The sequence below is a fragment of the Sceloporus undulatus genome, chromosome 1 (assembly GCF_019175285.1).
Source record: "Sceloporus undulatus isolate JIND9_A2432 ecotype Alabama chromosome 1, SceUnd_v1.1, whole genome shotgun sequence".
NCBI classification, from domain to species: domain Eukaryota; kingdom Metazoa; phylum Chordata; class Lepidosauria; order Squamata; family Phrynosomatidae; genus Sceloporus; species Sceloporus undulatus.
The window spans coordinates 15,667,293-15,693,750 of record NC_056522.1 but is presented as its reverse complement, the minus strand read 5'-3'; the positions used below and the strand labels follow the sequence as shown (position 1 = coordinate 15,693,750).

General features: G+C 42.4%; 1 protein-coding gene and 1 long non-coding RNA gene across 3 annotated transcripts in view; both read left to right on the top strand.

Annotated features, from left to right (window-relative positions):
* Nucleotides 1-26,458, top strand: part of ACYP2 (acylphosphatase 2) — a 146,672-nt gene that overhangs the window by 8,994 nt on the left and 111,220 nt on the right. The gene's annotated exons all lie outside the window — the stretch shown is intronic.
* Nucleotides 869-10,320, top strand: LOC121915663. The gene is made up of 3 exons (XR_006100732.1): nucleotides 869-1,324; nucleotides 8,464-8,549; nucleotides 8,822-10,320. It is a non-coding gene; the product is annotated as an uncharacterized LOC121915663 (long non-coding RNA).

Below are 26,458 nucleotides of genomic sequence, written 5' to 3'. Positions count from 1 at the left end.
ACTTGCCAAGAAAGAGATTCCACCACCTTCTGAAGCAGCCTATTCCCACTGCTGAGCAGCTCTTGCCATCAGGATGTTCTTTTCCTGTAACTTGGCCTTTTTTAAACAGAGGCTGGATGCCCATCTGTTGGGGGTGCTTTGATTGTGTGTCCCTGCATGGAGCAATGGATTCATAGGATCATAGAGTTGGAAGAGACCTCAAGGGTCATCCAGTCCAATGGGGGGGGGGGGGGTTTGACTATGCTGCCATGAACCCATTGTTCCGAGTCCTTGTCAACAACAAGGCTTCTGTGCAGAATGACCAAAATGCAAGTGTGGTTATGAGAAAATGCTATGGGGAGCTTGAAGAAAGCAATGTGGGGTACTTAGAAGCAGTGCTGTTAGGTTGGTGTCACCTAGTGTGTGGGGGGGGGAGAACTGCCTTGCCTTCTCCTCCCCTTCCCATCCCACCCCAACCCACTTGGCCAAACCACCCTCCCAAGGCCTTCAAAATCCCATGTGCTGGCTGCTACTGGGGGTGTGTGTGTGGGCTCTGGAGGACCCATTTAGGGTCTGGTGCGGCTGCTGGGCAAGTGGGGAAAAAACCTTTTTTGCTTGCCCAGTAGCTATGACGATCCCTCTGGGTGACACACCCCTCTGATCATTGCACTCCTCATCCTATAAAATACAAATCATTGCCCTCCTTCTCATCAGATTAAATTATCCAGGCTTCCCAGTTTTGCCCATTCCACCCTAGGTTCCTTCCAGTGCCATGCCCTCACCTCCTGCATCCCTTAGTGGTGCCACTGTTTAGAAGTAACTTAAAGACATGGCACTGGAAGGAACCTAGGGTTGAATGGGCAAAACAGGGAAGCCTGGATAATTTAATCTGAGGAGAAGGGAGGCAGTGATTCGTATTTTATAGCATGAGGAGTGCAGTGACCAGAGGGGAAGGTAGGTCAAGATTAAGGAGAATGTTGTGGTGATGGCTATTTAATGGAACACAGAGATATATGGAAGAACATGAATTGGGTTGCAGCTCAGCTGCACCTGTTTTCACTATTGGGATTCATCCCTGGATGTTTCAAGTAATGATAATAAATAAAGAGCATCTTTATGTATGTTTTCCTCACTGCTTGGTACCATAGCTCATTTGTATGCAGGTGAATTTGGCTCCATGCTAGTCTTCTTTAACTGCCTCTCTCTCTTTCATTTTAAGAAATGCATACTTTTAGGACCACTCCGCATGACAACGAAGTGCAGAACTGGTCTGGATGTGCCCTGGGCTGAAGGAACTATAGCAAGTACTGTACTATGAGCTGTTTGGTGCTTACTGCTCAGTCAGGTAATTTACACAGAGTAGTTCATGGCATAGTGGTTTGAGTGTTGGACTGAGACTGGAGACCAGGGTTCGATTCCCACTCAGCCATGAAACCCACTGAGTAACCTTTGGCAAGTCATACTTTTTCAGGCTCAGGGGGAACCAATGGCAAACCTCCTCTGAACAAATCTTGCTAAGAAAACCCTATGATAGGTTTGCCTTAGGATCGCCATAAATCAGTGATGACTTGAAGGCACGCAACCCAAACACAGTTCAGTAAGTGTCAGTATTGCACAAATACACATTGGAGGAGGCTCCCTCTTTGGGTGGTTCTTCATGGCAAGATTCAATCAAGCCAGCTTTCAGCTGTTGGTTAAATACTGGAAGTAGCACCCCAGCTATTATACCCACATTTTTAAAGCAATTACAGTGGGCCCTTCCCTTACGTGAGGGATCTGTTCCAGACCCACCAACATACCCCCGCATAAGGGAAAAACATGTATGCTCGAGCTCCATTGTTTTCAATGGGGCTCATGCATGTGGCACAGTACGCACCATGAGAACGCGCACCATTGTTTTTCCTGCAGCATGGCTTCAGCGTAAGCTGAAAGCTGCGTGTGGTGCACCTGAATATGGTGCAGGCGCACTGTATTGGTTTACTTTGAATGATCACAAGAAAATCCAGTAGCACAACAATTTTTCATGTTTAATAGTACCAGCATTAAAGGGATAATGTGCATGTTTCTGAACCAACTGCTATCTCTTTAAGATGCCACAGGACTTGTTGCAACTTCAGCAGACTACTCCTTTGGCAGGGCTACTCTTGGCATTTTTTTTTTTTTACTTATACATTATCAGGAAATACAGTTTAATGACTTAATAGTGCCAATTAGGTGACTCATTCTTTCACACTTCTTTTTTCAGTATCTTCAAGCCAGCAAAGAGTATGTCTGAAACATAACTTCAGTTAAGCAAGAGCAAACAATAGCCTGAGTCCCTTGAATAAAGCCCTTGAATGATCCCTGAAGGCCCTTGCCCTTCTTGGCTCTTTAAAAGGCTAGAGGGAGAGTAGCTGAGTGGGTGAAGGAAGTAGTCAATGCCTCCTTATAACAAGGCAGATTCCAATACTCCTAAAGGCAGAGGGCATGAATAGTTGAGAAAACGATCTTGGGAAAGGTAGAAGGAAGTAGAAAGAGAGGAAGGCCACATGCTAGATGTATGGACTTTATTAAAGAGACTACAAATATGAGTTTGCAGGAGCTGGGCAGAGCAGTAGAGAACAGGGGCCTGGAGATGTCTCATCAGCAAGGTTCCCATGAGTCGAGATCAGCCTGAAGGCAGGTAACAACAAGTTGTAGCTAAGGTTTCTGTTTCTAAAAAAATGTTCCCTCTGTAATGGATAACTATCAGCCAGTGTTCAATACAATCCATCCTCCATATCCACGGATTCTTTATCTGCAGATTCAACCATCCACAGCTTGAAAATACTTTAAAAATATATAAATCTCAAAAAACAAATTTCCCATTTTATAAAGGGGACACCATTTTACCATACCATTATATTTCATGGAGCTTGAGCACCCACAGATTTTGGTATCCATGGAGGCCCTGGAACCAAACTCCTATGGATACCAAGGTTCTACTATACAATTGGCTTTCCATGTTTGCAGCTTTGACTTTTGCTTATTTTATTATTTGCGGTTTTGATTAATATGTTCTCTAGGAATCTTTAGGTCCTCCTTCACAATGTCAGACATTGACCAGTTGTGCTGGAGAACCTAGATGTTCCTAGAGAAAACACTGCTCTAAGCATTTGTAGAGCCTCCAGCATGATTCTATGATCAACCTCTGGCAAATATTGACCATAGAGTTGCACTGGAGGATCTAGAGATTCCTAGAGAGGTGTTTTCTGAGGTAAAAAGAATAGAGTCTTTTTATTTGTGGTTTTCCCATATTCACAGGGGTCCTTCACCTCTAATCCCAGCAAATGTGGAGGACCCACTGTATTCCATTTTTGAGCAAGAATGTACAGTGGCTTCCCAGCTCTAGGGATTTCTGAAGCGAACAGATTATCTAGATCAATTTCAATCAGGTTTCAGGCTTGGTTATGAGACAGAGATGGCTTTGGTCACCTTGGTGAATAATCTTTGTTGGCAGCTAAACAGGGGAGCGTGTCCTTGTCGGTTCTGCTGAACCTCTTAGCGGCTTTATCCTTCTGGGTTGCCTTGCAGAGATACAGTTATACAGTGGCTCCATCTCTTGTTAGAAGGGGTACTGTCATGGCTCCATCCTATGAATTCTTGGGATTCATAGTTTGTTGTGGCATCAGAGATCACTGACAGGGAAGGCTAAATAACTCACAAAACTGCAGATTCCAGAATTTCATCGCATTGAGCCATGGCACTTAAAAATGGTGTCAAACTGCATTAATTCTGTAGTGTGGATGCAGTCTGTGACATTTTTATTTAAAGAAAATAAAATTTGTCCTGGCATTTATCCATTTGTAATGTAAATTTTAAAAAACAGATTATAGCCTAAATGCAATTTTTGTATCAATTGGAGTAGATCCATTTAATTAGTGCACGAACAGTTAAAAGAAAAAACAAACCCATTTATGTAAATTCCATAGGTGCTTGGGATGGAGAAGAACATTTAAATAAAGATACATTGCCCCCACCCTCCCCAAATTGCCACCAAGTTACCGTGTATACTCGACTATAAATCAACCTCATGTATAAATCGAAGGCAGGTTTTGGGGCCAAAATTATGGATTTGGCCATGACCTGTGGATAAGTTGAGGGTAGAACTTGGAGGCGCCTTCTGTGTGTGTATGTGTGCAAGAGGGACTCTAATTGAGACTTTTTGCTTCAGCGTTTCAACTTTGGTTTCACCCATGACTCCCCAGACAGCAGCAGGAGGGAGAGCGATTCTGTTTGTTTGTTTAACTGCAATCAATCACCCAGGACTCTTTCTCCTTGACTCAAGAGAAAAAGAAACTCTCTCCCAACCATTTGGCAAAATTTGAAAGAGCTGCTATCACATTACCATACTGACTTGTAAATAAGTCGACCTGGGATTTTGAGGTCAACTTTTGAGCATACATTTTTAGACTTATAGGCTTTAGACTTACTGTATATATGGTAGTTATTATTCAGAAGATGAGCAAATGCAATGTTTCTTCCCTCTTGGGGAGGAAAAAAGATCCAGAAATTAAACTATGAAGTAATCTTTTTCATGGGAACTATTTCAGTTGAGGTGCTTAAATAATTATCATTAGTGACCAAGTCCAGAAAATATAATATTTTGACTAGTACATGCCATATCTCTTTCATCTTTGTGAATAAGGATTTTACTTAATTTTAGAAAGCTGAATACTACTTTATCTGCTTTTTTTTTTCTTTTTTAAAGTATTCAGCCAGATTGTCTCAATATGAGAAGACTATGCGGGAGATAAACATTCATAATCTCTGTAGCTTCTGCACAAGTGCAGTATTAGTAGCAGCTTAAAATTGTTATTCCCTTCTGTGTAGAAAATGAAACAAAAAGGTAATTGTGATAATTGCAATGTGCTAACAATGTACAAAGTAGGGAGATTTCTCTGAATCATCCCTTAAATTACATTTTTAAATTATCTGAGTTACAACCAATGCAGGCACATCTGATGAAGTAGACTGAGACTGCAAAAGCATATGCTACAAACTTCTATATTTCAGAGGTGCTGCAAAATTCCTTTGTTATCTTTTAAAACCAGTTCAGAGTTATTTAAAAATAAAAATGTGAGCTTGTGGACAATCCTTCTGTTGAAGAAAGAAAAATCAGATGCTGTTAAATGTGTATCTTTATCCTATCTAGAGATTTTACTCAGACACTAGCCCTATTGTGTTCAACAAATTTACTCCTAAGTAAAGACACTTATTTATTTTTATTTTATTTATTTTTTGCACTTATATCTTGCATTTCTCCCAAAATGGTATTCAAGATGGATGAGTGAAGAGGGCTGCTTTGTGTTCTGTAAATAAATATGTACATACGATGCTTTTTCTATTCTCTTAAGCAGGATACAGACATCAAAAAGTATAATTAGTCTGATTCACATCAAGCTTTATTTCACAGTTAAATACTCATCCACCTGTTAATCTGAAGGAACCAGTGAAATTGTAGTGGGTTGCAGTTAGACTTTGGGTCAGAGTAGAGCTGTTGAAATAAGTCAGATAAGATGGTTCTTGTTAATGTTGTGACCTACTGATTTACATAGTTCTAAGGTTAGAGGACATTTGCAGTCATGGTTCTCTTTTTAGTAATGCTCCACAAGATGGATGATGATGGCAGTCCTTAAACATTCTGTCCCAAATATGTAGCTGTAGTGTAGCTAGCTTTTAATGGGAGTGATAAATGTGTAGTCCAGAGGTGGAGGTGAGAATGGTGATAAACATACACTCAGGTAGAGAGGTGAAATGTCACATATTATAATTATTGTGACAGACACACATTTATCAGGCATCCTTACTTAAGCTATTATCCTCCAGACTCTGCATCGTTGTTGCTGTTATTGTTCTTGCCTCCAAGTCATTGTTGACTTATGGCAACCCTAAGGAGAACTTATCATAGGGTTTTCTTGGGATTTTTTTTCAGAGGGGGTTTGCCATTTCTATGATCCTCTGAGGCTGAGGGAATGTGACTTGCTCAAGCAAGGAACTGAGCTGGGAATCAAACTCAGATCTCCCGAGTCATCGTCCAACACTCAAAGTACTACAATACAAGCCTTCCATCCAGTTTACAATATGGAGAATAATAATATTATTGTATTTGACAATGTTATTGTAAGAGTACCTGCAGGTAACCCAAGGGAGAGCCGGTGTGGTGGTGTGGTTTGAGTATTGGACTAGGACACTGAGAGACCAGGGTTCAAATCCCAAGTGGTGCAACAAAGTGGTGCAGGGGGTTTAAACCCCACCAAGTGACACTATCAGCTATAGAAACCTACTGGGTGACCTTGGGCAAGTCACATTCTCAGCCTGAGAGGAATCCCAGAACTGGAAGAGGGTCATCCAGCCCATGCCCCTGCCATGCAGGAAGACACAATCAAAGCACTCCCAACAGATGGCCATCTAGCCAGCCATCCAGCCTCTGTTTAAAAACCTCCAAAGAAGGAGATTCCACCACACTCCGAGGCAGCATATTCCACTGTCAAACAGCTCTTACTGTCAGGATGCTCTTCCTAGTGTTTTGGTGGAATCTCTTTTCTTGTAGTTTCAATCCATTGCTCTGTGTCCTAGTCTCTGGAGCAGCAGAGAACAAGCTTGTACTATCCTCAGTATGACATCCTTTCAAATATTTAAACATGACTGTCGTGTCACCTCTTAACATTCTCTTTCCCAGACGAATAATAATAATAATAATTATTATTATTATTATTATTATTATTATTATTTATTTATATCCCGCCTCTCTGTGCAACACAACTGGGGCGGCTTACATGTTAAAATATATAATCCCATATCCCAATAACCCACCCACCCCTAAAATAAAAATAAACAGTTTACAGATTAAAACATTCCTTAAAATAATAAACAAATCAACAATGACTGTAGCAGAAATCAGGGCATAACAGGTTCAACTTATTTGGTGGCTGGTTATTCAGGAAAGGCCTGCTGGAAGAGATCCATCTTACCAGCTTTTTAAAAGACGGATGTGAGAGTTGGACAGTGTAGAAAGCTGATAGAAAGAAAATCAACTCATTTGAGATGTGGCACTGGAGAAGTGTGCTGAGGATACCATGAATGGCCAAAAAGACAAACAAATGGTTACTGAAACAGATCAAACCTGAACTCTCCCTAGAAGCCAGAATGACCAAATTGAGGCTGTTGTACTTCAGCCACATCATGAGAAGTCGTGACTCACTGGAAAAGACAATAATGCTTGGAAAGGTAGGAGGTAGGGGAAAAAGAGAGAGACTGCATACTGAATGGATAGACTCAATCAAGGAAGCAACAGGTAGTAGCCTGAAGGAACTATGAAGAGCAGATGAGGGCAGAGGATCTTGGAGATGTCTCATTCATGGGGTCGCCATGAGTCAAAATCTACTCAAAGGTAGTTAACAACATGCCCTAAGGCAATGGTTCTCAACCTGTGGGTCAAACGACCCTTTTACAGGGGTCACCCAAGAGCATTGGAAAACAGTAGCAAAATTACCATTTATGAAGTAGCAATGAAAATAATTTTATTGTTGGGGGCCACCACAACATGAGGAATTGTATTAAAGGGTCACAGCATTAGGAAGGTTGAGAACCACTGCCCTAAGAGCTGCATACCCCCAAAGTTTTGCATACCCTAAAGACAGATCCTGTCTTGTCTTGGAAACTAAGCAGTGTCAACACTAGTGCTGTGGGCTCTATTTCTGCAGACTATTTCACAGGAAGGAACTGGCAAAACCACTCCATAGTATTCCTTGTCTAAAAAAACCCTATGAAATGCATGAGGTCACCATAAGTCAACAGGTGACTTAAAGGTACAGACACACAGTTTTGCACAGCATGTAGTCTTGAGCTAGTTATTTTCAATTTAATTTAAAATGTGAATTAAAATGTAAATGTGAATTAAACAAGATGAAGCTAAAGTGCAAGGTGCCCTATGCCTAGAGGATAGGACAGAAAAGAAATCTAATTTAAAAAAACAATGTTTTTAGAGGCATTAAACCTCAGGTTTGAGTGTATTCCTGAGCACTTCAGACTCATTAACTTCTTATTAATGGATCCTCTATGGAATGTATAATCACTCACACTTCTGTGTGATTACATGCTATCCACCTAACAGTAGTCACTCAGCAGTCCTGCTGCTTGCTTCTTCATTTGCAGTTGTTTTTACTGATGTCTGATTAGACATGTTGTCAGTATTTGCTGTCAAGCCAATTTAAATTTATGGTGACCCTATTAATGAGAGGCCTCCAGGAGTGTTGGTTATCAACTGCTCTGCTCAGGTCTTGCAAACTCAGAGCTGTAGCTTCCTTGTTTCTGTCAATCCACCTATACAGCAGTCTTCCCGAGTCACATTATTATTAATGTGGATTGTTCCAATATGTATAATGTATATCTTATTTGTTCTTTTAAACTGATGTGTTTTAACTGATGTGGTGTGTCCCTTAATTGTTTTTGTTCTCCACCTAGATCCATGGTGAGAGCCAAGTAAGAAATAATACTAATAATAGGAAGAAGAAGATAAAGCAGTAGCAGCAGCTGGATTTCCTAATATGGTACAGTTGGTTTCCTGCACTGGGATAACCTTTTTTGGCTACTTGGCTGTAACATCCCTTTTTGATACTGATTTGATATAAACCAACAAGGGGTAACTGTGGGCTGGATCCTTGAGTAACAGCTTCTGAGGAGAGTTCAGGCTTGATTGACACATTGCCCTAAGACACATTCAATTATCTTTTTAGCAGTCTGTGGTATCTATTGTACTCTTCTCCAGATCCACTTTTTCACATGTGTTGATTTTCTTCCTGTTGTCTTCTTCTCTGTCCAGCTTTCATAACCGTAACAAGAAATCAGAAATACAATAGTCTGAGTGATTCTGACCTTGGTACTTAAAGATATGTCTTTACAAGCATGGTATTGTGGTTTGAGTACTGAACTATGACTCTGAAGTCCACGGTTTGATTCCTCACATGACCATGGAAACCACTGGAAAGCAAAGGCAACTGTCTTCTGTGCAAATCTTGCTCCCCAAAAAACCACTCATGATAGCTTCACCTTAGGATCACCATAAGTCAGAAATGACTTGAAGGTAGACAACAACAGCAACTTTACACTTGAAGAACTTATCTAGTTCCTTGTTCTTTTATGGCTGTCTATCTATGGTTGTCTTCTAATTTCTTGACTACAGAAGACAATCCACATGCAAAAGTAATGAAGCAATGACTCTCAGAGGCACAGAATGCTCCCACTATGGGTTTCACATAAAAAGAAGAAACTGTTTTGCTTTGGCTTTGTCAGAGACCAGTTTAGCAAGACTGTACCAGCCTGAATGCCAGAGGCATTTAGATAATAAATACCCTCCCATTTTATTGCAACCATTCAATATGAAAAGAATACAGAGAAACAGTGTGGTTCTCAATTGGAAAGGGAGTTGACAAGGATGTATCTTCTCACCCTATTTGTTCAACTTATACGCAGAAAATATTAAAAAGATGGCTTAAATTCAGAAGGAGGAGGAGTGAAGATTGGAGGAAAATATGAACAACATAAACTATGGAGGTCCTTTTGGGATGAGGGAATTTAAAACTATGGCACACAAGGTAAAGAGATATTAAATATTTTATGGGAAATCACAACATATTTTCACCATTTGCCTGACAATGATGATTTCCCCCTTCTCAAAGAAACATGGTCAAATGTATTATAGTGAATCAGTTTAGCATTGTTTATGTACCTGTTCCTGGGTTGTATAGGGCCAATTATTATTGAACATTGCAAACACTGCAACCACCTTTCTAATACTTAGAAGGCCCACCTTTATAGAGAGTGCAGACTGTAACTCCAGAAATTTCTGATAATTGCCCTGTGATGTGGTGGGTAGATTTAAATTGGAATTTTACTATGCTCAGGAGCTGAAGATTATAGTGCTGAAATGTGAAATGTACGAGAGCAAATGTTATTCAGATCATGACAAATTCTCTGTTTAGGAATGTAAACAATTTGGAAATGGCTCCTAACTCAAGATGTTAACCCAAATAAAAGGAAGTACTACATAGACAGTTTGGGGACAGTGAAACAAAACATATAGATAAAAGACTGATTGATGGGTAACCCACGTGGGATAGAGATGTATGCTAAAACATTCAATGAATATACAGGGGTGTAAATATTTAATTAAATGTAACCAATGAAATGTGATGTGTAGTTTCCTTTGTTGAAAATACTATAAAAACTTGGTTCCTTTTAGAATTGAGGTCCTAGTAATTTGGAAGTATTTCCTGCTGGGAACAACAGCTGCAGCTAAAAATAAACATTTTCCCTTTCCAATCGACTCCTTGGTCTCCCTGCTGATTTATGGTTAAAATGCTGGTTTTATGATCATCAATAATCTATAAGCGATAAGGCCAAAATAGTTTGAGCTTTTGAAGAAATGAAAGTTTTCTACCTTTGCTCAGTAAATGGGACACTTTGGCGCATTACAGACTGCCCCTTTGAGGCGGCCTGTAGGTGCTGCTTTCCCCGGTGTATCAGGGCCTCAGCTGCCACAACAGCAGCCTCCGAGGCCCCGATTCGCCGCTTTCCAGGCCGCGAGGAAGCAGCAAAAGGCCGCTTCCCTGCTGCCTGGAAAGGGGTGTCCTTGGGGCTTCATGCCCCAAGGACACCCGACGGCGGCGGGGAGGAGGAGAAAGGGACCGCTTGGCCCGTTTCTCCTCTGCGTCGCTGGGCGCAGCCATGTAAAGGCTGCGCCCAGCAACGCAAACCCAGAAGGAGCTCCGAAACAGAGCTCCTTCCGGGGTTGCGGAAAGGGCGCCCTAGGTGCCCTGTCGCGGCCCCAATATGTCACAACCACACTGCCTCGTTTGGAGGCGGCGCGGTCATGACGTAGTGATGGCAGCGGCTGTGTGGAACAGCCACCGTCATTTTCTACACATGGAGCGCGTACTAGGGTTAGGGGGGTGCAGAAGCACCGCCCCTTCCTAACCCTAGTATGCACTTGTCGCGTACTTTAAGGCCCGTTTGTAACGGGCTTTTGTCTCCTTTCATTCTTCCACTGTGAATTCGTGTTTTCCAGTTTTTTTATTCTGTTTCTGCTCGGCCGCCTCCCTTACTCAGTTTAGGAAGGGGTTAAAAACATTCCTATTTGAGCAGGCTTACCCCTGACTCTCTGACCCCTGAAGTATTCTCTCCTCGCCCCCTTCGTCAGCATGTCAGCTGGCATGAATGGTGGTTTTTATTGTTGTTATTGTATAAGGTTTTTAATGTTATGTTTTTGTGATTTTATACTGTTTATATTGACATATTGTCATATTGTTATTGTTATGTGGAATGTTGGAAACTGCCTTGGTCTTAGAAAATTTTACTTACTTACTTACTATTATTGACTATTGTAAACACTGCCACAGTTTAAGTCCCAATGCATTTTTTAAAATGACAATACAAGTTATATTATTACAGTGGTACTCAAACTTTTTACCTTTGTGATCCCCCTTTACATTTTCATTCAGACACCACCAGCTGTCTCCTAAATATAATTGTTAGCAAAAAAATTTCTTCTAAAATCACCTAGTGAACAAGCAACAGCTGCAGGCTAGTTTTGTTCTGAAGCTACCAGCAAAAAAGCAAATTCAGATTCCAGATTTAGTTCTGCTCAGACAATATTTTTATTCTAAAGGAACTGCTACTATTTTGAATGAATCATACATTAGATACTTTTAAATAAAATGAAAATTAAAGCAATAGTTTTCAGGGTCTTTGTGTCGAGCACACTTGAAGGTAATATTGCAACAACAATGATTTTCCATGTTATGTATGTTAATCTTTAATGTCCTATTATTATTTTTGTTTAGAGTGTTTCAGAATTCTGTCATGCTTTAGGCAATACAGTATATGTGAACATCTACAACTAATTCGCAGCAATTTAAGCAACATCCCTTCAGTGCAAGTGTATGAGATTGCTTCAGATACCTATTGAGTTGTGCTAATAACTTTGGGGGTAATGGGTAATGCAGTTTCCTATCCCTGTATAGATTACTCTTTAAATTATGTTCTACGTGTTTTGTTTTTCATTCTTAGGACATCCGTTATTATGTAGACCTTCTGAAAGGGGAAAAATGTCCTGTAATCACTGATGACTAATATAACACGTCCACCACCCACATCCATTACTCAGAACATTTTAAATGCTTTTTTTTAATGTTACATTGTTTTTCATAGGGAAAAGATATGTGTATATTTAATGTTTATCACACAGCCTTTTAATCAGGAAAAATAATCAAATAAATAATAATAATAATAATAATACTTTTATTTGTATCCCACTTTTCTGTGACGAGACAATCAAAGCGGCTCACAACACATTAAAATCCACATTTACAACATTGTGTCCCAAATTCCCCCACTTAAAAAAGGATTAAACATGTTACGATTAAAATATCTATTAAAACAGAATATTATATATATTATATATATATATATAACGAGGACAGAGTGGTGGGCTAATACATGATGTGGGGGCAGTCATTCATTCTGTGGCCGGGAACTTTTATTCAGGAAAGGCAACTTCCTTCTACAGAGCAATGTCCTGCCATTTTTCATAAACAATATATATAAAAATGAATATATATTGTCTTTCAATTTACCATAGTTTTTCTTCAAATAATATTTCCATCCACTCTAAGACATTCAAGAATATTTTAACTTTTCCTTTTTAAGTTTTTTAAAAATATTTATTTAGAAATGAAGTTGATTAGACAGAAGCTTTTTGTGATACCACAGTCTATTTCATATTTCAGTGACAGATAAGGGTATAAGGGATAGGTGCAGTGGCTTTCTAGGGTTAGTGTCACCCGGTGTGGTCAGTCATGGTGGGGGTGGGGGTGGGATTTATGGAGTGGGACTTCTGGTTCATGCAGAAGCACACGCACATAGTCAGAATTCCCCCGTGCGCCTCCAGGAAGAGCCAGTGAGGAGCCCCTGGAACCCGGGGAGGGTGGGAAATGCCTCGCATGCCCCCCAGGAAAGGCCAGGGAGGAGCTCCTGAGACCTGGGGAGGGCGAGAAATGCCCTGCAGCCCCCAAGAAAGGCTGGGGAGGACCCTTAGGACCGAGGAGGGCTGGGGACCGACTGGGTGTCACCCTCTCTTCTGGGGTGTCACCTGGTGTGGTCCACACACCCTTAGTGATGCTACTGGAAAGGTGATTGCAGGTTACAGAATGTTTAGATTAGTCTCTTGTCCTCCTAAGTGCATACCAATAAATGTGTTCTGCAGTTGTCTGTGGAGGCAAGTGCAAACCATGGAAAAGTTACTATTCTGGACAACACCTAGACATGTAATGAGAAAGGTAACTTTTCTGAAGTACAGATAAAATTTCTTTCTGTTTCTATCTTATATATTCCTCTCCTCTCACTTTCTAGAGTGTTCCAGTGCTAAAATTTTACACATTTATCCTTATTAATAAATGGTCAGCTAGGTATCTTATAGTTCTGTCAATTTTTGATTAAAACTGTAATTAACCTTACTCAGATAAGTAAACTACAGGAAAAGAGATTCCACCTCAACATTAGGAGGAACTTCCTGACAGTAAGGGCTGTTCGACAGTGGAACAAATTCCCTCAGAGTGTAGTGGAGTCTCCTTCCTTAGAAGTCTTTAAACAGAGGCTGGATGGACATCTGTCAGGGATGCTTTGATTGTGATTTCCTGCATGGCAGGGGGGTTGGACTGGATGGCCCTTGCAATCTCTTCCAACTTTACGATTCTATGATTCTATGAAATAAGGCAGTCCTTTACAATTTTGCTGGACTTTGAGCAGTGACTGGATAGTAATTATTTTTCTGCCACATGAAAGCCTCTGGCAGCAACTGCATGCAAGGTTATCCCATGTGTGCTCAATTTCATTCTGAAACACTCTACTGCCAATATTTCACTATATGTAGAAAATGCCCTTTATTGCAGAAAAATCTAGTGGATTCTGTGTGAAATGTCTGTATATGGAATGACATAATATAGAATGGTCAGCCTGCCTGTTACTCAATAGATCATCAGGACCAGTGAGCTGGGTTGAGGACAAGATGTATGAAGTGAAGCAGCAATATCTGCAAGAAGGGGTGTCCTAAGCAAGTAGGCACAACCCAAACTTGACACAACAAGTTTTTAATCCCTTTTCCCCAGCAGCATTTTTCCTCCTTTGTGACCCCATTGGGTAGAGTCATCAAGATTTACAGCCTATTCCATCCACCTAAACACATTATAGGAAGTCCCGCCTCTGTTTATATGTTCCTCCAAAACTCATGTTTCTTATTTATATGGCTGATTTTTAGCAAACGTGAAGCCTATGCGATTAATTGGATCTTGAACTGTAATCTCAGCCAAAGTTTTTCTCATTAACTATGTCATCTTTCTTTCCTATTTCCATTATTTACTTTCTACTATTTGTTCAAGAAGCTGCCTCCGCCATATGGAAAGCTTCAAGGAATGACTTTATCTGCTTGGCTAATGAGCACTTCTCTTTTCCTTGTGCCTTAAGTGAAATGGAATGTACAAAATAACTGTCTTTGTGTTGTCAAAGGCTTTCATGGCCAGCATCCATAGATTTTTGTGGGTTCTTTGGGCTATATGGCCATGTTCTAGAAGAGTTTATTCCTGACTTTTCGCCAGCATGTGGCTGGCATCTTCAGAGAATGCATTCTCTGAAGATGCCAGCCACAGATGCTGGTGAAATGTTAAAAATAAACTCTTCTAGAACATGGCCACATAGCCTGAAAACCCCATAAAAATCTATCTCTGTGTTGTTTGTGAGACCTATCTAAAATCTTCTACCTTCTCTACAAAGTTTGTGTAGAATTCAAAAGATAACTACCCTTTCTTCCAGCAGGGCCCTGGAGTCCAAAAACTCATCTACATGGTGTGTATGTGTTGTGTGTATTTTACAAATCATATTTACCCTTCTATCCTGGAGGCCTATCTAAAGTCTAAACTCTTGATTCTATTTCTACTAGCTTGTACGGTGCACCCTTGCCTTACATGGGGGTCTGTTCCAGCCCCCCCCCCCCCGCATAAGGCAAATACCATGTATGCTTGAGCTCCATGAAAAACATGGGGCTCATGCACATGGCGCTGTGTGGCGCATGTGCCATTACCGGTTCCATTGCGCTCCTTTCAATGTAGGCTGTGTATGACGCGGACACACTATATATTTAAGTGTGTGTATATATTTATTTGTGTGTTGAATTCAAATATTCACCATTTCTCTCAGGCCCTCTGTTGTACACATTGTAACCATAAGAGCCAGTGTGATGAACTGGTGTGCGATTTGGGCTACATCTGCTTCCATACTACCCCAGAAGCTGTTTCAGAGGAAGGAAGACTGAGGTTTCCCTTTGAAAACTCCTATAAAACCACGCACACTAGAGAGAAAGAGGAGGTGGCTGGTCCATAAACCTGCCCGATTTCAGCTAGGGCTGAAACTCCCAGATGCCTTCCTTTTCCAGGACATATCTTCCATTTCTCCCTCCTGTACAGGAGGAATTCCAAAACGTCCTCTCTCTTGCTCTCCCACCAGGCTGCAGGAGAAGGAGACCAGCCCCGTGAAGGAAAGAGGTGTGTGTGTGTCCCTTTAAGAACAAGACTGCCTCTTGGCAGAGCAAAGGAACCATGGGAAATCTGGGAACAAGGAGAATCCGGCACATGGTTTTCAGACTGCTGCAATTACGTAAAGAAAGTGAATTTGTGAATGAACTGGAAATGAAAACACGGTATTTTTGCAAAAATGCTTATTCCCTGTTTCACCTCTTTCTGTTTGGATTCTAACCTGTTTGTGTGCAGTGTCATCTGAAAAGCAATTGCAAAATTGTCCCTAATGCCCTGGATGACTGCATTGTGACGAGTTTAACTTTCCAATTTTCCCCATGTGAAAAGGTCCTTAAAGAGTGCTTGCTGGTGGAAAAAAATCAACTGCTCAAAAAACCTCATCACTCACCTTATACTATTTTATGAATGCACATTAAAAATGAGTAATATTCTTTCCAAGTGGGTGGGTAGGGAAGACAAGTCTTAATATGATGAGTAGTTCAGCTGCAAGTTTAAACAAGGATAGATCACAGACACTTCAGATCAAGACACTGCTCTTCATTGCAAGACTGGTTGCAATTCTATAAATGTCCATTCAGAAATGAATTCAATGGCCTTCCATGCTGGAGAGTGGAGGTGTTAGATGAATTGGTCTGTTACAGCAAAAACAGCTTGTGGCATCTTAAAAGTGAACATACTTTCTTTGACACAAGCTTTCGTGGAAGAGGCAGAAGGATGAACATACAATACCATAGCATAGCATAGCAACACAGAGATATATACAGTATCCGTGAAGAATTACCATCTTATACAGCACAATGATATGATCTATAGAATCATAGCATTGGAAAAGACCAGAAAGGCCATCCAGTCCAACCTTGTGCAATGCAGGAAGAGACAAAGCACTCCCAGAAGATGGTCATCCAGTCCAACCTTGTGCAATGCAGGAAGAGACAAAGCACTCCCAGAAGATGGTCATCCAGCCTCTGTTTAAAAATCTCCAAAGAAGGAGACTCCACCATACTCTGAGAGCCCATATTCCACTGTTGAACATCCCTTATCATCAGAAAGCTCTTCCTAACGTTAGATGGAATCTGTTTTTCTGTAGTTTGAATGCATTGCTCCATACAGATTAGCATTAATCAGGAATGCTTTACATCATCTGGCTTATCTCTGCTTGGTATCTCTGAACATAATTCACAGATGAACTTAAACACCTATCTCATCTGTGGATAAAATACACATGCATTGCAATACATTGCAGCATCTGTTATATGTATTACACCAGATTACATAATTACTATAGTCCATTTCACTGATAATTAGAGGTGGTTGTCTCATCTGCCTTCATATCAGCATTTTATAGGCGTTTCTCAGCCAGGACCAGCTTTATAATCTGTCTGAGATAGCTATGTCCACATTGGAGGCTGTGTAACACCCTGACTTTCATGCCCTGAAAACTAGCTTTTATACTATCTCCTGCCTCTATTTGTTTAATCAGAGACAAATCTAATCCCTTTGTTTTAGGTTAGATGGCTTTATACCCAGAACTAGTTGGCAGATCTTAATATTGTGCTATTTAACACATAGACTACCTACTTTTTACTTTACACATGCTTAAGTCCCTAATACAGTATTCAGGCTTCAGGGGCTTATATTTTACAGAATATATACCCAAATTAGCTATTAGTCTGGAATAGTTTCTTTTTTAAATGTTTTAATTCAGTTAACAAAGGCTCTGACAGTATAGCATCTTTTTACAAAGGCTTTTTGACCCCACTCTTCTTTTTCTCCTCATCCTCTGTCCAACTGGAAGTATTTTTAACAGCATCCACACTTGGAAGATGGTGAAAGTGAGCTGCAGAAGCACAGTTATTTGGTGTTGGATTGCAGCAGTGTGTCTTCAGTGAACAATGCAATAAAGCTTGAGATGAGAAAAAACAGTGGCCATAACAAATGCATGATGATCAGTGGGAGTGTGTGTGTGTGTGTGTGTGTGTGTGTGTGTGTATATATATATGGCCTACCTGGAGATCATTTAGTTAAACTTAGGCCCCAGTCATACCTCTCTGAAAGTCCGGGCTGCAGGTGCCCAGTTTTCCTCTGGAGGGACGCCACAGCAGCCAAACTGTGCAGCGTCCCTCCGGACCAAAAGAACCTGAAAAACCCAGGTTCCTGGTGCGTGGATGATGTCATCAGTGTACCATTGGCGCCAGTGTACATCATGGTACCAGTGTACCATGATGTAAGCGTGGTGCCCGGAGGTGCAGACCCTATGCCACGCTTGCATCATGCACACACGCCCCAAATGGATGGGAGCTTGGTATGATGGCAGCAGCAGCATGTTCTAGGGTTCCAGAGCGGGTGGTTGCTCCATGCTCCAGAACCCTAGAATCGGCACAGACATGCCACTTATTGCCCATCTGTCTCGGGCCTTAGTTTTGGAACCTCAGGGAAGAGGATAGGTGGACTAGTATGATGATTCCTGTTTTATAAACACATTCTTGGTCTTCACTGGCAGTCATAGATCTCTGGAATATATAAAAAGTTAACAATTGTCTATTTGCCTGGGATGCTAATCAAAACGTCAGCTTGGTCCAGCACTCAAATTTTGCAAAGTGGCATCCTCATTTTAAGAAGAAAAAATGTGCTTCTCATTACCTTATTAATCTTACTGGTGCCTTCCTACTTTTCCAGTCCCTTCTTTCCAAAGAAAGCCTTCTGTGTATCTTGAAGGCACATTTCATAAGAACCCTGTAGAACAACTTCTTTGTCTCTGTGGGCTGGGTCAAATGGAAGATTTATTTATTTATTTATTTATTTATTTATTTATTTATTTATTTTAAAGCACTTCTATCCCACCTTTTATCACAGGATCTCAGGGCAACATAAAATACAAATAATTTAAAATGTGCAGATTAAAAACATAAATAATCTGGACAATATAAAAACATATTAAACACAATAATAATTAAAACCATAGTTTTGGGTGGGTTTTTTGGGCTCCGTGGCTGCGTTCTGAATGAGTAAAACCACTTTTAAAAAGCAACAGTTAAAACCACATTAAAAAACTACAATTTAAAACCATTCGCATGTACATTTGAAATAAATTAATTATCAAAAGCTTTAGTGAACAGCCAAGGTTTGGGCATGGCACTAATAAGAAATAAATGGTGGTGCCAGTTGGACCTCCAAACAGAAGACATTCCACAATCCAGGCATCACAGCTGAGAAAGGCCTTCCCATGTCCTCCCAATTCATATTGCTCCCATTAGTGAGACCACAGAGGAGAATCCTTCCTTCAAACCTGAATTCTCTGCCAGGTACATAAAGGAAGATGCACATCTTCAAGTATCTATACTCCAAGCCATTTATGAACAATGTGAAGTCAAAGGCGTTTACGGCCGCATCCATCATTTTGAAGATGCCAGCCACAGCTGCTGGCAAAAAGTCAGGAATAAACTCTTCTAGAACCCAGCCCCATAGCCCGAAAAAACCACAAAAAATTTATGAACACATAAAATTCAGACCAGAAGTAAATTGGCGGCCAGTGCATTTCCTTTAAGACCAATATTATAAGTTGCCTATATGGTATTCTGGTCAACTATCTCACTGCTGCATTTTGTACTTGCTGTAGCTTCTGAGATATCTTTAAAGACAGCTCCATGCAGAGTGACTTGTAAGTTATTCTTTAGCCATAGCAGGGAAGGGAATAACTGGAGCAAAGGACTCTGTGCCATGGAGTCCACTTGGACCTTCAGTGATGAAGGTGGATATAGGAGTACTCCAAGGCTGTGCTCCTGGTCCTTCAGTGGCAATGCAGTCAGTTATGAAATCACAGGTACCAGTCTTGCGGATATGGGGGGTTGCATTGTCAGGTACACTTGAATATGTTACTTCTCAAGTAGTTAGTTATACTTCTTTATCTCTTAAAATTAGAAAGAAAGCTGTACCTGCTATATCTTTTGCCAAATTGCAGTTGGCATTTTAGTTTTTATATGAAGATCTTTTTTTAAAAAATGTTGTAACTACTGTTTTGTATTTTTTTTAACCTACATTTTTTTTATGAAGTTGCTGTTTTAACAAGTATGTATTCCTAACGTTTTATGTTATGACTCAGAGTTACATCATGAAATGTACTTACTAACCTAGGCGCATTACAGACGCGCCTATACTGCGTACTAGCGTTATGAAGGGGCGTATTAGGGTTACGAACGGGCGTCACTTCCTGACACCCCTCTACCCTAGTACGGACTGAGTCCATACAAAATGGCGGCGCCCGTCCACACGGGGGCCACCATTTTGACGTTGTGGATGCATAGCGTCCAGATGTCGCGCGGCGGAAGTGATGCCGCGAGTGTGTGACTAGCACCTCACGGCGCCACTTCCGGGGCACAAAAAGAAGCACCATTTTGGCGCTTCTTTTCAGCTGCGCCTGGGAATCACGTGGTTTGGCTGCTGTGGTTCCCGGACGTAGCAACCAGCGCCAACAGCAGACCGCCGCTTTTAGGTGGTCTGTAATGCGCCATTCTAGGTTTGGCATAATCAACATCAGCATCATGTTTATTTGTATGCAGTGTCTTATAATAAACCTATGCTCAAAGCAACATACAGGCGGGTTACAGATGGGCAAAAAGGGATGTACTCATGACGTCATGAAGGTAGAGCCTTCAGACGGGCTTTACCTGAATGCCGTCATGAACACGCCCCCCCACACACCTCAAGCGGGAAGAAGCGGCATTAAAAAGGTGCTGCTTTTTTCCGCTTCTTTTCTGTTTGATGCGTACCTGCGCAGCTCCGTCTGTAAGCTCCTGCACCGATACGTCAGAATTGCTACGCCGCAAATATAAGTTGCCGGTTTAAAAGCTCCGTGTCAGTTGCGTCGCATAATGGGTCGGGGTCCGGGACATGCGTGGTTTGCAGTCAAGCTTTAATTGCAACATCCGCTGCCATGCAGCTGTGGAAGCTGAGGCACAGCTGCGGCGCATTTTAAGCCTCGTAACCCTAACCCTAGAGCCACTTGTGCGCATGCGTTGCTAGAACCGCGGGAAGTTGTAACTTTTGCCGGCGGATGTTTTGGTTGTAGAAAGTGAAAAGGGAAAGTTTGGGATTTAAAGTGACCCCCTACACACATTCCTGCGCCATTTTCACCTGGGAACGGGCACAGTTCGGCTGCTCCTGGCACAGCTGTGTGGCGGTTCCCCTTTGCCACCAGGCAGGATGGCTCAGCCATCCACCAGCACCCCGAAAAAAGGCAGGGGGACGTCTTGGTCTCATACTGAGACGGCTGACCTCATAGCTATATGGTTCCAGCCAAACATTTTGCAGAAACTGGAGCAGTCCTACCTGAATGCTGACACATATCGAGAAGGGGAAGAAGCCATGAGAGCTGCTGCACCGGCACACCAGAATTGCTACGCCGCTAATTTAAGTTGCCCATTTAAAAGCTCCGTCGCATAGTGAGTTGGGATCTTGGAACATGCGCAGTTTGCAGTCAGGCTTTAATTGCAACGTCCGCTGCCATGCAGCTGTGGAAGCTGAGGCACAGCTGTGGCGCATTTTAAGCCTCGTAACCCTAACCCTAACCCTAACCCTAGAGCAACATGTACGCATGCGCTGCTTGGAAAGTTTGGACTTTAAAGTGCACCCCTACACACATTCCTGTGCCATTTTCACCTAACAATAAAAAGCGCTAAAACTGTAAATATTGACATATGTACAAAGGAGGTGAGGGGAGATGGCAGGGGGACAGCGGTGGCAGCGGAGACAGCTGTGGCTGCGCATTGCAGATTCAGCAGGAGCGCGGGAACCAAAGGAGAGGAGGCATCTATGATGCTGCTGACACTGGCAAAGTGCAAGCGGACAAGGATGCCAACACCAGCTGATCACCAGCTGGCAGGAGACCACCATTGTTTTAAAGGGGCTTGGGCACTTTAAATGTGCCCATAGGCTTTCTGCCGCCGCTGCTTAGCCCTGCGCAGCTGCGCATTCGCCAGCCGGCAAAGAAAAAAAAAAGAGACCCCGGAGCTTGAATGTGCCCAAGACCTTTTGATGCCCTCTAAACTTGCCCCCAAAGGCAAAGGGCAACTACAGGGGGCCTGGGCCTGGGATCAAGGGGCAGGGAGCACTGACAAGGCACTAGGTCCCATGATGTCCCATAAAGACATCATTTCGCCTCCCAGGACATGTGTTCCCTCCCAGCCCTATCTACTCTATTCTACCCTTCCTGTTCTCTCCTCCCACCATGCCTGGCTCACTGGTCCCCAAACCAGCAATGTCCAAACTCTGTCCTTCCAGGCGTTTGGACTTCATCTCCCAGAATCCCCAGCCACCTTGCCCTGTGGTCTGGGATTCTGGGAGATGAAGTCCAAACGCGTGGAAGGACAGAGTTTGGACATTGCTACCTCACACCACTCCTGCCTAGCTTTAAAGTCACAGGGAAAAAGTTTAAAGGGGCTTGGGTGCTTTAAATGCGCAGACAGGCTTTCTGCCGCCGCTGCAGCTGCGAAGCTGCGCACCTCTCATGCGGCAAAAGAAAAAAAAAGCCGCGGTTTGGGCCGCCCGTGAGGAAGCTGCCTCTCTTTTTGCAGCGTCCTCCGAGGCGGCGGTTTGGAAACTCCGGGTCCGAAACGGACCCAGGTGAGGCGTCTTCACTGCCCCCCGTGTGGAAGCTCCAACACCTGAAGCACGCCCCCGGGGCGGGCCGTCTGGAGGCTCCGCATTCAGCTGAATACACCTCCAAGACGTCCTCCCCTGCCCGTCTGTAACCCGCCACAGTAACATTAGAAATAAATTACATACAGTAATACAAAAGAAGATTTCTAAATAATTCAGTAACTGCAACCCAAGACTGAACATACAATAACTATCTCACCATAATAAATATATACTGTGATTGAACAGCCTATAATAACTCATACTAACATCTAATAAAAATCTATTTGTTTCTTGAAATTCACAAACACAATGCTAATTTCTAGCTGTATAAACAAATATGTGTTATTGATTATTTACTTATAGTCCTCTGGATTCTGTTGTAACAATGCAGAGCTTTTCTTGGTCTAAGATCAAGAGTAGTTTCATCCTAGAGTAAATTGGCTATGCCAACAACCAGTCAGTAATATAAGCATTACATCCCCCCCCCAAAAAACTGAACTAATTTGAACTTTTATTTTTCTCCACTCCTAGCAAACTTCTTCTAAACTGCTGCAGAAAAGACAATATATCTGGGATAAATGTTTTTCAGGCTCTGAATCAGTATTAAATCCATCTGTCAAGTTTTTACTCCATCGTTGTTACCATTGGCATGAAAAAAGGCACAGTTGGTTCTTGACTCATATAATGGAGAGCTTAACATCCTGAGCTGAAAATCCCATCTGCCCAGCATGTAACACTAACTTTCTTCCTTCTTATAAAGTGGGAGGCATGTTGGTTTGATAGTATTCAAAATAGCCCTGCCACCTGTCATTTCCTGGCATTCAGTCTGGAGAACAAACAGAGGAATCCAAGTTTCAAAACTGAAAGAAATGCAGCCTCTCCATTGAAGAAAACTTTCACCACTGCTGCTTATCAGCATTGCAAACTGCTCACACAGCTCTGCTCTGGACAGCTTGCTGCTTGCTGCTTTAAATCAACTAACACCAGCACTACCAACACCACCTTCCATTTATTTATTTATTTTAGCCCTGTATATAAGAGATGCTGATTCTGAAATGTAATCTGGCTGCAATTTGGATAAAATGGCAAAATCAAGGTTTGCTTTTTGGTGTGTGTGTGTGTGTGTGTATTCAAACTGAGAATGGTTGAATCCATGGATATGGATGTTTACCCGTAACCTTGATAGTGCCCAAGTGAAGCATCCAATGCTAGAATTAACCTAGTTAATTGAGAACAGTGTATTGTCACTGATATTGGAAGAATGGTGACGACTAGTGATGTGAGACATAATTGTATACACACCCAGCATGCCCAAATACCTCTATTTTCCTCAGTCGCTCCTCTCAAAATGGCAACAGGAAGTGACAAAACATTTTGAGAGGGACTGAAGGGAAAAATGGAGATATATGGAGATAGTATGGGATCTAGGGTGCTTGTGGGGCTAGGAGTATTTTCATGTGTTTTCACACATTTTGGGAGCTCTTTGTGGTTTGGGGGCAAAAAAATGGCCCCATGTTCACACAGGTTATTAAAAATGACTGCTGGAGGGGGACTTCAGCATCCACTAAAGGGGCTACATGCGACTTGCAGACTACAATTTGCCCACTGTTGCTATATAGCAAAGGTTATCAAACTTTGGTCTCCCGGATATTTTAGATGTTAACTCCGATCAGTTTGGCTGACAGTTAGGAATCATCTTGAGGACCAAAGTTTGACAACCACTGCTATACTGAACTCAGTAAACGCAGCCTTGGATAGCCCTTAGCAGCAGGCCTTCTTAGTGAGCAAGGCATGCTTCTCACACAGCTGGTACCTGGCAAGAACAATTCCAGATATAAAGGTCTTCACAACTGCCTGCTTCTGCTTATTGCTGACTTCAGTTCTCTGACAAGGATGGCTCTGGCAATCCCATGAGAAGCTGGTGTCTCTCCTCCATTTTTAGGAGCAAACAAGCACCAAGAACAATCTGTTTCCCAGACTGTCTTTTTCCTGTTACTTTGGTGACCAGGAGCCTTATCACACGTGAAACAAGAGCTCCAATTCGAAGTGAGGGGGGGAGCAGAGTCACTTTGGATCCAAGGCAATTCACGTGATATATTATCATACCTGAGGAATGAAATTGTGGTCTCTACTTGGGCAAAGTGGAGTGAGTGCACATTGTATTACCACACCAGAGGGATTCAACGATTCGAACTGGCACCCTAGCACATGTTCAGTGGGGCTCTGGATGCTGTCATCCTTCCCTGCCCCCTCCTTAGCTGTCATCCTTCATCGGTGGCAAGATCAGGGTGATGGAGCAGGCAGGGGATGATGGAACAGGTGCAGAGTGGCAGAGGGGGCAAAATCAGGGTGAAGGAGCAGGCAGAGGATGATGGGACAGGTGACAGGGTGGCAGAGGATGCGAGATTGGGGTGAAGGAGCAGGCAGGGGATGATGGGACAGGTGGCAGGATGGCAGAGGGGCAAGATCGGGGTGAAGGAGCAGGCAGGGGATGATGGGACCTGTGGCAGGGTGGCAGAGGGGGCAAGATCTGTTAAAGAAAATGCAACATGGGACATACAGTAGTAGAAATAAAACATGTATGTAAAAGTCACAATGACTAAGCAAGAGCAATTAAGAAGCCACACAGGTGAAAAAGCTAATGTAATTTAGAAGTCTTGAATGTCAAGGACAGAATTGTAGAATGTACAATTGGAAACACCTGAGATTCATTAAGTGTACAAGGTGAAATGATGAAATTCTTAAGTATGGGTTGAACTATGTGAACCAATCAAAATGAATGTACACGCCCACTGGGTGGAAACTGACTAAGTGGGTGGTGATTAACAATGGCTATAATAATTGCAATATTTGCCAATGTATTTTTGTGGGTAGTTGTGAGTAGTTTGGAGATTGTGAGGCCATAGAGTATTTGTATATAGTAGAATAAAGTAGATCTTTTATATAAGACTACTGAGTTGTCTGGTGTCTTGAGTGAAGATACAAGAGCCAGCAGGATCCTGGAGAAGTTTGGAAACTTCTGGGGAAGAAGAGTGAGAAGGCTTGGAGAGTTTGTCAGGGTCTTCAGCCTATTCTCTGAAACTCTGCTGCTTTGGAGAAAAGCATTAACCACTGACCAAAGCTGGTCAGCACCACTGCATAACAAGGTGATGAGTTAGAGCCAGAGGTGAAGAGCTACAACTCCCATCATCCCTGACAAGATCGGGGTGAAGGAGCAGGCAGGGGATGATGGGACAGGTGACAGGGTGGCAGAGGATGCGAGATTGGGGTGAAGGAGCAGGCAGGGGATGATGGGACAGGTGGCAGGATGGCAGAGGGGCAAGATCGGGGTGAAGGAGCAGGCAGGGGATGATGGGACAGCTCACAGGGGGTCACTGGGGGAGAGATCGGGGTGATCTTCCACACCAGACCAATTCAAAGTGAAATCGACGTGAGCTTGGAAACAATTTTTCTGAATTCACTTGTTACCGAATTTAAAAAAATGAGGAGTCAGTCCAAATTGACTGTGGATCCGCCTTGGAACGACCCCCATAGAAAGCAATCATGTCTGATAATACATCACGTTATAACGTGAATACGTATGGCTGGACCCGCAGTGACTCCAGATCTGATCTGCAAAACCCCTCGTGTGATAAGGCCCCAGGATCCCTTGGTGGACTGGATGAGGGTCAATTTTGACAAGACAGAGACCTTTCAGGGAACTGTTTCCCCTATTGGGCACTCAAGTAGAGTTCCAGTTCTGCATGGAGTTGTCTTACTTTTGAAGGGGCCCAGTTTGCAACCTGAGGTTACTCCCAGATTCATTTTTGTCACTGGAGGCCCAGCTTGGAGTACCTTTGATCAGCTCCAGCTGGGATGCCACTTGCAGCCATCCTTGATCAGGGTCAACTTGGCAACAATGGCCCAAGGCTATTGTGTTGCACTATAAGTGGGGCTGCCCTTAAGACTCATCTAACTGGTCCAAATGATTCAGGTCTATCTGAGTCATTATGAGCAACACAAAATGCCTCTACTAAAGAAAGTGGGCTGGCTGTCTATTCTGCTACCATGCTGAATTTAAGGTATTGTTAATTTATCAAGCCATAAATCACTTGGGGGTCAGGCTAACTAAGAGACATGCACTGCTTTGATCCATTAAGGTTCTCCTAGTAGTACCGCATACTGCTAAACCCCACTATTGTTCGGAACAGGACACTGAGTGTGCTGGAACTCACTGCCCTTCCCTCGAAATTCTGTGTGCC